This window comes from Mesoplodon densirostris, chromosome 10 (genome assembly GCF_025265405.1).
Source record: "Mesoplodon densirostris isolate mMesDen1 chromosome 10, mMesDen1 primary haplotype, whole genome shotgun sequence".
NCBI classification, from domain to species: Eukaryota; Metazoa; Chordata; class Mammalia; order Artiodactyla; family Ziphiidae; genus Mesoplodon; species Mesoplodon densirostris.
In genome coordinates this window covers 13,683,992-13,697,295 of record NC_082670.1, presented here as the reverse complement: position 1 = coordinate 13,697,295, position 13,304 = coordinate 13,683,992, and the positions used below count along the sequence as shown (strand labels likewise).

The 13,304-nt window shown below is 41.6% G+C and overlaps 1 non-coding gene across 1 annotated transcript; it reads left to right on the top strand.

Moving 5' to 3' along the window:
* Nucleotides 1-8,956: 8,956 nt before the first annotated feature.
* On the top strand, nucleotides 8,957-9,063 carry LOC132498046 (U6 spliceosomal RNA). The gene has a single exon (XR_009533669.1). It is a non-coding gene; the product is annotated as a U6 spliceosomal RNA (small nuclear RNA).
* Nucleotides 9,064-13,304: the final 4,241 nt, after the last annotated feature.

Here is a 13,304-nt window from a genome sequence, read left to right as displayed (position 1 = left end):
TGCTTCATTACTGCCAGGTGAGGGTAGAAGTTCAGGTCCCACGTGGCCTCTGTTGACAGTCAAGGGAGGATGCTCTTCATTACTCCTAGGCGTTCTCTGACACCACCCCAGTGGGGAGAGGGAAGAATGCCTTGTTACTTCAGGGTGAGAGTAGTAGTCTGTGCTCCCTATCTGGTCTCAACCAATACCGGAGCTAGGGAGTAGGGGGTCAGGAGGAGGAATGCCACCCAGCAAGGATGAAATTCCAGCAAAGGGGTTAGGATGTTTTGTTACAGCCTGGTGATTGTGGAAGTCTAGGCCCCTAATTCAGCCTTTGCTGGTGAAGGTGGGGTCGGTTTTTTTTCTGTAATGTTTGATGCTGTAAAGCTCTTATTGTCTAAAAGTTTTCTATCTTTCTAGACTGCCTTTTTCCTGTCCTTAGAGAAAGCAGACCTCTGTTGGGGCCCTTTTTGTCTGTGTTTGTGGATTGCCACCTTCTTCCATTCTGAGTCTGCAATATATGAGACAAAAGGAAAACCCAGGGAACTCACCACTGTGTCTTCTCCCCACTCTCAAGATCCCTAGCTGGTCTGCTTTCTTTGCTTCACCTTTTGGACTTTTTACATTTGTTTTGTATATAACATCCAGGATTTTTTAGTTATACGTAGCAGGAAGAATGGGGAAAATACGTCTACTCCATATCCCTAGAAGTAGAAATCCTCTGAGCTCCTAACTTTTTATTTCCTTGACCTCCTCAACTTTCTTCCCATTGTCCTTCATTCTCATTCACTGGCAAAATGCAAACTTTGTAACAGCCTAATTCTTTGCCTTCTTCTATGTTTAGGCAGCTAAGTATGAAGAAGAAAAATTGCACAGTGGAGGGAATTGGTGCACCAAAATTCCATGGTATAAAATTTCCAGTTGCCCCCATGCTGCCAGCCATGCCTACTGTGTTTATCATCAGCCCTCTGTTTCTCTCTCCCATTCCTCACACAAGTCACTGAAGCCACCTCCTCCATCCCCTTTCCTAACATCTCACCACCTACCTCACTCTCACCTGCTACCTCATGAAGAAAACGGAAGCCATCAGGTAGGACTGACTCTGCACCTGCAATCTTGCACACATCTGCATTCATTCTTACTTCCCTCCCATGATGGAGGATGAAGCCCCTTCTTCTAAAGCCAGTCTCTGCATCTGAGCTATGTAGCCCATCATGGCCTGCACACTCAGTAACCTTGCTCATCAATTATTGCCTCTCTTCTAGTATGTCCTCAACGTCATCCCTCCTAAAAAGCTTATCTTATATCATTAAAAAAATCCCCCTTGGGCTTCCCTGGTTGGCACAGTGGTTGAGAGTCCGCCTGCCGATGCAGGGGACATGGGTTCGTGCCCCGGGTCTGGGAAGATTCCACATGCCGCAGAGTGGCTGGGCCCGTGAGCCATGGCCGCTGAGCCTGCGCGTCTGGAGCCTGTGCTCTGCAGTGGGAGAGGCCACAACAGTAAGAGGCCCGCGTACCGCAAAAAAAAAAAAAAAAAAATCCCCCTTGCTTCCTTCCCTTCTCATTACCTACCCACTTCTCTTCCCCATTTCAAAGCAAGGATTCTTAAATGTGCTTTCTATACTAGCTGTCTATACTTCCTGACATCTCATTCTCTCCTCAATCAACTGTGGTATCATATCTGCCCTCACAATGTTGAAACAATTCTTGCCAAGGCCTCCAAAGGCACTTATCACTGAAGCCAGTGGACACCTTTCAACCTTACCTTACTTGACATCTTTATAATATTTGCACAATTGAACATTATCTTCTTTTTAAAAAAAAACAACTCCCTTCTCTTGGCCTCTTCTGTTTTCCCTTAATCTCTCTGGCTACTCTCTTTGGTCTCTACCAAGTTTCCCCTTTCTCTGCCAGTGTTCCCTTTTTTAGGCTTCCCTCTTTACACAGTAAGTCTGAACGCTCATCCGACCCTTGGCTCCTCACTCTCCTTATTCTCTACATCTAATACATCACCACATCCTTCATTCAACTTCCTTTGTGTATTACTCAGCTTGGGCTGCCATAACAAAGTACCACAGACCGGCTAGCTTAAACACAGAAATTTATTTTCCCACAGTTCTGAAGGTTAGAAGTCCAAAATCAAAGCATGTTCAGTTTCTGGTTGGGACTCTCTTCCAGGCTTGTAGAGGACTGCCTTCTTAATTTGCCCTCACATGGTGAGAAGAGAATGGTGTTTCTTCTTATAAGGGCACTAATCCCATCATGGGGGGGCACCCTCATGACCTCATCTAAACCTAATTATCTCCCAAAGTCCCCATCTCCAAATACCATCACATTGGGCTTTAGGGGAAGAGGGGTACACAAGTCAGTCCATAGCACATTGCTCTGAAGTTCTTTTGCCTTTTCCATCTCTACTGCCATTTTTTCTTACCTAGATTATTTCAATAGTTTCCCAGCTGGCCTCTCTGCCTACATTATCCCACTCAAAGCTGTTCCCCATTCTGTAGCTAGACTGTTATATCTGAGGCAGAAATCAGGCCTTGTAAGTCCCCTGCAAAAAATACTTCAGTCATTTTTGATAGACTTTCTATAAAGTCTACACATCTTACTATGGCATGGAAATCCCTCCATGTTTGGGCTCCTGCTTATCTCTCTGACCCATCTCTCTTCCCACCCCCTGGTACTCAGTGATACCTCCATAGTACAATACTCAGGGTTTGCTAAACACACCATGATTATTAACACTTCCTCATTCTCAGGACTCAACTCAGATGTCACCTCCTCTAACAAGCCCTCCATGACCTTTAGGCTGGATGAGGTGCTTTTTCTAAGTAGCTCACTGTGATTCTTTCTTTCATAGCACTTAGCCCACTTTGTTATAGTTGTGTTTTACTTGTCGGTCTCCCCCACTTGGCCATAAGCTCCTTGAGGGCAGTAGGTGGTCCTAACTCCTCACTCTATTCCAAGTACAGGTGCAATTCTGAGCACAAGTAGCTATTTCATGTTTGCTTCTTAGGTGCAACTTCTGTTTTTATTGATGGAAAAACTAACAAGAGAACATAAGCTATCACTCCACCAAAGCCAAGCTAGCAAGAAGCCCAGAAACCAAGGAATGTCACTATCAATGAGTCAGCTGTCAGAGTCTCCAGGCCTAGCACTGATACTATAGAAAAAGGTGACCTTAATCAAATTATTTCACTTCTTTGGGCCTTCATCTGTAAAATGAAAGGGTTGGACTAAATCACCTCCTAAGTTTCCTTCTAATGCTAATGTTTTATAATTCCATGTAAGGAGACCATGTGTCTGGTTGGAATGTCTCAGAAATCACCAACCTGGAATATTTCTTACTCTACCATAAAGAAATCTGAGGATAGCCAGGGTTTATAAAGAACCCAGGCAATCAGGGTTTCTCTTCACTGCCCATTCATTTTTTATTAATTCAACATTTATTGAGCATCTAATCTGTACCAAGCATATAATGCTTTTCAGTTTGGAAATTTCATAAGTGCTGATAAACAATAAGTAAAAAGGACAGAATTCTCTGTGAGGACAATTTGACATATAATTTTCCAAATTTCAGACAGAAACACTGTGACTTCATAGGGGAAAATGCTACAGAAGGTTCTATAAGAACTGCTCCATTCAATTGCATTTAGAAATGGTTATGTAACTGTTACATTGAACAAGTGTGACTCATAGGATGTAATCAATCATAAAGCAACACTTCAAATTTATTCCACAGAGTTAGCACTTTCTCTGCTCTTGGGTGAAATTTAGATCAAATTTTTATCCTTCTAGTCACTTCCAGGCAATATATCCTTTGGTCCGCAATTAACCTGTCTGGATTCATGTCACAGTAAAAACGTCAACAGGTTTCTCCCATCCCCATCTCAGCCTCCTACAAAGAGCTACAGCTGGGTTAGGAGAGCAACCCATGTGCCTTTTCTTTTCTGATCCCTGCCCCCTGCAGTTTTCAGAAGGTGACTGCACACTTCTCTGTGGTTAGAATACTGGGAGGAAGATGAGGAGAGGGGAGCAAGAAAGTTCTTACTTGCCTGGCAGTCCTGTGAAGAGCTCGTATCAGAGTTCTTTGGCCTTGACAGATGTACCAAGTTGCCTCTCTTGTTGGTTTGTATGAGTTTTCCGGAGATCCTCCAGGATAGGGCTTCTCTCACCTGGATTTCCCTGCAGATGAATGGATACATCTTAATATGGCCGATCACTTACTCTTTCCTGGGGCCCCAGGAATCTGGTACCAGCTCCATAGTTTTGTTCATCTGGTTACCCATCCAAATGACCCTCTTAGAAAGGATGCAAGATAACCCCGTGTCTGCTTTCTCTTGTGAGTGGCCCACATCTGATTCAACGGAACCACTCACATTTTATTTGCCCTCAGAGATTTAGAAAGATTGGTTGGGGGAGGACACCCAGCGCACAGACTACTCTATACAAAACAACCCTCACCTCGAATCTCTAGTTTTCATTTTTAATGTACTTTGTACTTATTATACATAAGGGGTTGAAAAGCCATGTAATCAGATTTTGACAACCTGTGTTGCAAATTTTGCAACATGGAGGTCTTATACCTCACTTTAAAATGTGAAATCGATGTCTTAGTGGTTTACCTGAAACTTTCATTCTTTTACAGTTCTACCTGCCTTGTGATGCCAGAATGACCAGTTTCTAATCCCATCTTTGGTCTAGACTTGCCATATCACCGTGACAAGTAGCCTTTTCCTCCCCTAGTTTCATCATCTAAGGGAAAGTTAATATCAAGTCTTTATGTAATTTAAAGTACTTGCATAATCTGGAGATTCCTAGGGCTGCCAAAACAAAATACCATACACCGGGTGGTTTAAACAACTGAAATTTATATCTGACAGTTCTAGAGGCTAGAAGTCCAAAATCAAAGTGTCAGCAAGGCTACATCCCCCCAAAGGCTATGAGATTAGAATCTGTACTGAGCCTCTCTCCTAGCTTCTTATGGTTACTGGCAATCTTTGGCTTAACAGCTGCATCACTCCAATTTCTCCCTCTGTCTTCATTTGATGATCTTCCTGTACATCCATGTCTCTTGCAGGACCTTCTTATAAGAACACCAGTCATTGGATTTAGGGCCCACCCTAATCCAGTATGACATCATCTTAATTTGACTACATCTGCAAAGACCCTATTTGCAAATAAGGTCATATTCGCAGGTTCTGAGTGATCATGGATCTGGTAACACTCTACAATCCAGTACAGGTACTGTAATATTTTCTATAGAAAGGCTTAATATCAGTGCAAATACGATGTTGCATGTTTTTTTCCCCCCCAAATAATGTTTTTAAAACTAGGGAGATTACATCAATTTTGGAAAGGCCTATGGAAATGGGTACCTCTGGGTTGCACTAGAGTACACTGCATAGCGGTAGTCATAATCATAGAGGAATATGACAAAGGAGGCAAGCAAACAGCTTAATAAGCATGGGTACGTATCGTATGAAAGAATCAAAGCAAGCTAATAATAGCTACCCTAGAGATCAGCTAGCAGATGCTTTTTCCACAGCTGAATCCTCAGAGGGATGATGTAGTATTTGTTGATTTTGCCACGTGACTTGTAAAAACAAAAGAGATACAAAGAAGACAAATGACATTATAATTTTGAGTGGTTTGACCTTAACTGCACATACTAAAGTTATCATAGCACTAGGAGTGATGTGTTGTTCTATATACTCATCACTTTTTAAGTATCTGCAACAGTTTAGACAGTTTTCCTGAGAGTATTTTCCCCCCGTACCAGGTTTCCCCTTTTCCAAAAGTTTGAATGGTTTGTTGGAATCCTGTTCAAATCATGACATAACATCAGGCATAAAACTGAAAGCAACTAAAGGAGAGTTTTCATATTATCCATCAAAACTGGGTTTTTTTTTTGTTTTTGTTTTTGTTTTTTTGCGGTACACGGGCCTCTCACTGTTGTGGCCTCTCCCACTGCGGAGCGCAGGCTCCAGACGCGCAGGCTCAGCGGCCATGGCTCACGGGCCCAGCCGCTCTGCGGCATGTGGGATCTTCCTGGACCAGGGCATGAACCATGTCCCCTGCATCGGCAGGCGGACTCTCAACCACTGCGCCACCAGGGAAGCCCAAAATTGGTTTTTTTATACTAACTTCAAATATAGTTTCTTCATGATTTATCAATAAAGTTTATCCTGAGAAAATCTGGACCTTCAGAAAAGGGCAATGAGTAGGTCTAGTTCCTATCCATATCCTCTTGCTAATCTTGAGGAACTTCTTCCTGGACCTTTGATTTTGCTTGGCCAAGACTGCGTTTTGCAAAATCATATATTTACCCATCTCTGCTCATTCAATGAGATTGTCATGCAACTTTGGAAACTTGGAGTGACTTCATTAAATAGCGTGTATTTCTTATTCAAAATGATTTGAGACATTTTTAATTACTACTTTTCCTTCTACTTTACATGGAACTTTTTTTCTGACCGTGGCAAATGCCGCCACGTGCCTACCTTTGTATGTACAAACAGAGTCAGTGGATACTTATCCATTCTTTCGCTGCAGACGATTGATGCCAAATTTAAATCTTCCTTTGGGTAATTGTTTTCTTTGTGTCTTACTGTGTTATCGCCTCTATACTGCAATTTGTATTTTCTTTTGTAAGACATTTGGATTCTTGTGAAAGTATTACGTATGTAAATAACGGAAACAACACCCACACCATTACTTAGCTCCTGTGGGTGCTGCCACACTTCTTTTTGTTTTCTTTCTTCTTTTTCGTCTTCTTCCTCTTTTTTTTTTTTTTTTTACCATCTTTTGTGCACTTCCTGTTCATGTCTTCTGCCCATTTTTCTCTTTGTGTTGTCTGCCTTTTTCTTACAAATTTGTAGTTCTTTTTTTAAATTATTTTTAATTAGTTTCTGCTTTATAACAAAGTGAATCAGTCATACATATACATCTGTTCCCACATCCCTTCCCTCATGCATCCTCTTTTTTCTTTTTTTAATCATCATAAGAATAGTTCTGGGCTTCCCTGGTGGCGCAGTGGTTGAGAGTCCGCCTGCCGATGCAGGGGACACGGGTTCGTGCCCCGGTCCGGGAAGATCTCACATGCCGTGGAGCGGCTGGGCCCGTGAGCCATGGCCACTGAGCCTGCGCGTCCAGAGCCTGTGCTCCGCAGCGGGAGAGGCCACGATAGTGAGAGGACCACGTACAGCAAAAAAAAAAAAAAGAATAGTTCTTAGGAATAGAAATGATGCAACAGTCTTAAAGATATAGTCAGTGGTCTATTAATTAGTGGAGAGTAATGTTTATATAAAAATTGGCCTCTATAACTGACGGCCAACCTGATTGTTGTGCACTTCATACCATTTTGTGCTGGCTTAAAACACGGTAGCAGATGTGATACAGTTTGTATAATGTTCCACCATAAATTGAGCATGGCAGGATGTATAACACCATCAGTCAAAGTGAAATGGTTATATGGTAACCAGAGAAATTATTGAGCTTCTATATGGATTGGCCTGTTTTGATACAGTAAGTCAGGCCACAGAGATTTTTCTCCACCTTGGAAAAAGGACCCAAAAGTACCAGTTATGCAAAACCACTGGGCCTGTTTGTAGTCAGTAGTCGTCCAGGACTTTTAGGATATCTTTTACCTGAAGGGCTCCAAGCGCAATGCTTGGAATCTCAAGGTCTACACACAAGCAGTGCCATGAAGTCCCAGTATTATGGAAGTTAAGAGAGAGAAGGGGCTGAGGCCTGCTCCCCTCGTTCTCTGCTGGCCTCCTTCTCTTTTGTAGGAGACATTTGTGTGCAAGGCAGGTTGGGACCACATCAGCTCAGGCCACGGGAAGGGGGAAGAAGCCAAGATCCAGTGTGACAGAGGGGCCAGAGCGTTTGTCTTCCGAAGCTGGCCCATCCCCAGGAGGCAGCAAGGCAGACCAGTGTGCAGCGGTCAAAGGGCATGACTAACACAGATTGAGCCAGACTATTCGGATATCTGAGTGCATCCTCTCTGCCAGCAGTTCTGGAAGAAGTCCTGGTGACAACAGTCAGAATCAGGCACAGTTCCAGGTGATGGGTCCAGTCACAGCAGGTCCCCAGCAGAAGCTGAGAAGGGAGTAGAAAAGCACATCCTGCTTCCCAGAGGAATGGGCAGAGCAAGAATTTGGCAGAACACGAGGACCCGAGCTGAGGAAGCTGGGGTCCAGGGCTAGGATCCAATCCCTGCTGAGAACTGACATGCGTAGCAGAGAAACTGAGGCCAACTGGAGTCCCAAGGCTTTGGCCAAAGTGGTAAGAGAACTCTGAGACTCAGCATCTACAGGAGGAACCAGATTTCCAGGTCTCTAGGCAACGAAACCAGTTTTGTCTATGAATAGGTCTAAGGCTGATGACACCAATCAGGACTGGCTCAGACTGGTTGGGGGCAACTAAGAGCTTCTGGAACTTTAATGTGCATAAGAATTACCTGGGGATCTTGTTAAAATGAAGATTCTGATTGGGTGAATCTGAGTGGGGCCACTATTCTGAATTTCTAATAAGATCCCAAGTGATACTGCTGGTTTTCTAGAAAAGCAAAACTCAGAGAATCCACACTTGCTGTCATGTGCTCCCCCCCGCCCCCACTGCTCTCCACCCATTTCACCTGCCCAATCAGCTGTCCCTCCTCCCCAGCCCTCTTCCTAGTCATATCTGGCCATCTTCTTTTCCTTTTCTTTTCCCCGTCTTCCCAACCCCTTTGTCCTGCTGCACTGCTCTGTCAAGACCATCAACAGAAAAAGAGTTTCTGTTTAGATACTAGAAGGGGCAAGATAGCAAAAGCCAGAAACATTTTCCCCATTGTCAGCACACAACTAAATGCTTTTATGTTTGATAGAAATAATTAGTCCAGATTAACCCCTTTTTCAGTGTCATAAAGAGCAAGAAGAATATGTGACCTTTCCCTCCTAATATAATCCAACAGTTAAGAAATTTCTTCCGAATGCTCGCTTTGACAACACATATACTAAAGTTGGAACAGTGCAGAGAAGATGATCACAGCCCCTGTGCAAAAATGACACAAAAATTTCTGAAGCTTTCCATATTTTAAAAAAGACATTAAAATAGACATAAATTAATGGAGAAATATACTGTGTTTATGAAAGAGAGGAACCAATATAGTAAAATCTTCAATTCTACTCAAATTAATCTATAAAAAGAATGCAAATCCAATAAAAATCCCAACAGAGATTTAGTGAAACCTAATTCTTAAATTCAAATAAAAGAGCAAATGGCCAAGAATAGCTCAGAAAAATTGGAACATAAAGAATAGAGTGGGGAAAAGAAAGAAAACTACAGGCCAATATCACTGATGAACATAGATGCAAAAATCCTCAACAAAATACTAGTAAACAACAACAGCACATTAAAAGGATCATAGACCATGATCAAGTGGGGTTTATCCCAGGAATGCAAGGATTCTTCAATACACGCAAATCAATCAGTGTGATAAACCATATTAACAAATTGAAGGAGAAAAATCATATGATCATTTCAATAGATGCAGAAAAAAGCTTCTGACAAAATTAAACACACATTTATGATAAAAACCCTCCAGAAAGTAGGCATAGAGGGAACTTACCTCAACATAATAAAGGCCATATATGACAAACCCACAGCCAACATCGTTCTCAATGGTGAAAAACTGAAACCGTTTTCTCTAAGACCAGGACAAGACAAGGTTGTCCACTCTCACCACTATTATTCAACATAGTTTTGGAAGTTATAGCCACAGCAATCAGAGAAGAAAAAGAAATAAAAGGAATCCAAACTGGAAAAGAAGTAAATCTGTCACTGTTTGCAGATGACATGATACTCTACATAGAGAATCCTAAAGATGCTACCAGAAAACTACTAGAGCTAACCAATGAAATTGGTAAAGTAGCAGGATACAAAATTAATGCACAGAAATCTCTTGCATTCCTATACACTAATGATGACAAATCTGAAAGTGAAATTAAGGAAACACTCCCATTTACCACTGCAACCAAAAGAATAAAATACCTAGGAATAAACCTACCTAAGTAGACAAAAGACCTGTTTGCAGAAAACTATAAGACACTGATGAAAGAAATTAAAGATGATACAAACAGATGGAGAGATATACCATGTTCTTGGATTGGAAGAATCAACATTGTGAAAATGACTCTACTACCCAAAGCAATCTACAGATTCAGTGCAATCCCTATCAAACTACCAATGGCATCTTTCAAAGAAATAGAACAAAAAATTTTACAATTTTTATGGAAACACAAAAGACCCCGAGTAGCCAAAGCAATCTTGAGAAAGAAAAATGGAGCTGGAGGAATCAGGTTCCCTGACTTCAGACTATACTACAAAGCTACAGTAATCAAGACAGTATGGTACTGGCACAAAAACAGAAATATAGATCAATGGAACAGAATAGAAAGCCCAGAGAGAAACCCACACACATATGGTCACCTTATTTTTGATAAAAGAGGCAAGAATATACAATGAAGAAAAGACAGCCTCTTCAGTAAGTGGTGCTGGGAAAAGTGGACAGCTACATGTAAAAGAATGAAATTAGAACACTCCTTAACACCATACCCAAAAATAAACTCAAAATGGATTAAAGACCTAAATGTAAGGCCAGGCACTATAAAACTCTGAGAGGAAAACATAGGCAGAACACTCTATGACATAAACCACATCAAGATCCTTTTTTACCCACCTCCTAGAGAAATGGAAATAAAAACAAAAATAAACAAAAATGGACCTAATGAAACTTAAAAGCTTTTGCACAGCAAAGGAGAACATAAACAAGATGAAAAGACAACCCTCAGAATGGGAGAAAATATTTGCAAATGAAGCAACTGACAAAGGATTAATCTCCAAAATTTACAAGCAGCTCATGCAGCTCAATATCAAAAAAACAAACAACCCAATCCCAAAATAGGCAGAAGACCTAAATAGACATTTCTCCAAAGAAGATATACAGATTGCTGACAAACACATGAAAGGATGCTCAACATCACCAATCATTAGAGAAATGCAAATCAAAACTACAATGAGGTATCACCTCACACCAGTCAGATGGCCATCATCAAAAACTCTACAAACGGGCTTCCCTGGTGGCACAGTGGTTGGGAGTCTGCCTGCCAATGCAGGAGACACGGGTTCGTGACCCGGTCCGGGAAGATCCCACATGCCGCGGAGCGGCTGGGCCCATGAGCCATGGCCGCTGAGCCTGTGCGTCTGGAGCCTGTGCTCTGCAATGGGAGAGGCCACAACAGTGAGAGGCCCGTGTACTGCAAAAAACAAACAAACAAACAAAAGAAACTCTACAAACAATAAATGCTGGAGAGGGTGTGGAGAAAAGGGAACCTTCCTGGACTGTTGTTGGGAATGTAATTTTAATGCATCCACTATGGAGAACAGTATGGAGTTTCCTTAAAAAACTAAAAATAGAACTACCATACGACCCAGCAATCCCACTACTGGGCATATACCCTGAGAAAACCGTAATTCAAAAAGAGTCATGTACCACAATATTCACTGCAGCTCTATTTACAATAGCCAGGACATGGAAGCAACCTAAGTGTCCATTGACAGATGAATGGATAAAGAAGATGTGGCACATATATACAATGGAATATTACTCAGCCATAGAAAGAAACGAAATTGAGTTATTTGTAGTGAGGTGGATGGACCTAGAGTCTGTCATACAGAGTGAAGTAAGTCAGAAGGAGAAAAACAAATACCATATGCTAACACATATCTATGGCATCTAAAAAAAAAAAAGGTTCTGAAGAACCTAGGGGCAGGACAGGAATAAAGATGCAGACATAGAGAATGGACTTGAGGACACGGGGAGTGGCAAGGGTAAGCTGGGACGAGGAGAGTGGCATGGACATATATACACTACCAAATGTAAAATAGATAGCTAGTGGGAAGCAGCCGCATAGCACGGGGAGATCAGCTCGGTGCTTTGTGACCACCTAGAGGGGTGGAATAGGGAGGGTGGGAGGGAGATGTAAGACGGAGGGGATATGGGGATATATGTATACATATAGCTGATTCACTTTGTTATACAGCAAAAACCAACACAACATTTTAAAGCAATTGTACTCCAATAAAGATGTTAAAAAAAAAAATAGAGTGGGGGAAAAAAGAAAAAGAGTAGCGTGTGGGAGGGGAGTTCTCACTCTAGAAAAGCTCAAGACTTAATATGTAGTCAGAGTTATTAAAATGGTGTAACAATAGGTATTCTATTCAATGTGATCATAAGTGATTTTGATTTTCTTATTTGTGCTTTTTTCCTACACCAAATATGTGCTAGTTTTGTGATTAAAAAAAATAAAGCTTAAAAAATAAATGCTTTGAAAAAAGGAAATATCTTCTGAAAGATAAAATATCAGAATGGTGTCACATACTTATTTTATGTCCCTACTCCCTAAAAATATATCTATACAAAACATAGATATATATATATATATATCCGTACGTGGTATACACTGAATGTGTTTCCACTTGCAGCCCTAAGGGGTCGCCAGTTCCTGGCTTACACTAAAAAATAATCATATAATGTGAGGCTAGTGACTTAAACCCTCTCAGAAGTTTTCCAATCTGTAAAGCGGTGATATTAATAGCTCCCCCAGTTCAACTCGGAGGATTTGTTGTTGGAATTGTATGAAATATGTGAAGCTGCTTAATGAAATATTAAACAAGATACAAATGCAAACTGCTATTACTAGTTAGTATTTGAAATTAAGCAGTTGTAGATTTTAGAGTTTTGAACCATCCTGTGTTGGTTTGACTGGACTCTTCAAAGCCATTTGTGTTCCAACAGGTGAAGTGAGTTGGGAAAGCACAGTTTAAATCACAACTCCTCTCCCCACGCCGCATCTCATTTCACTACTGTTTTTCATCCATTCAATGACTATGTTTATTGGGTGCCAATATGTACTAGAGACTGGAGTCACGATGGTGAAACAGACACTGTCCTTGCATGCGTGAAGCTTACAGATTAGCAGAGTATTTGTGGACAAGAAAATAGGCACTTTCAAAATAAGGTGACCAGTGCTGTAATGTGTTAAGTCCAGGGTGCCATGGGGCTCTCGTGGGGTCACCGCCCAGGCTTGGATGGTCATAGAAGTTTTCTTCAACCATGTCATGATGAAGAGGGTGAAATATGCAGATGATTTAAAAGGTAAAGGATTGCTTGCTGATAGGGCGAGGGGGAAGGGCAACATGTTCCAGGCAGAGGGGAGAAAACTTTACTGCCCCCAGGGCAAGAAAAGCAAAGGAACTACTTTCTGGTTTTTAAAAAA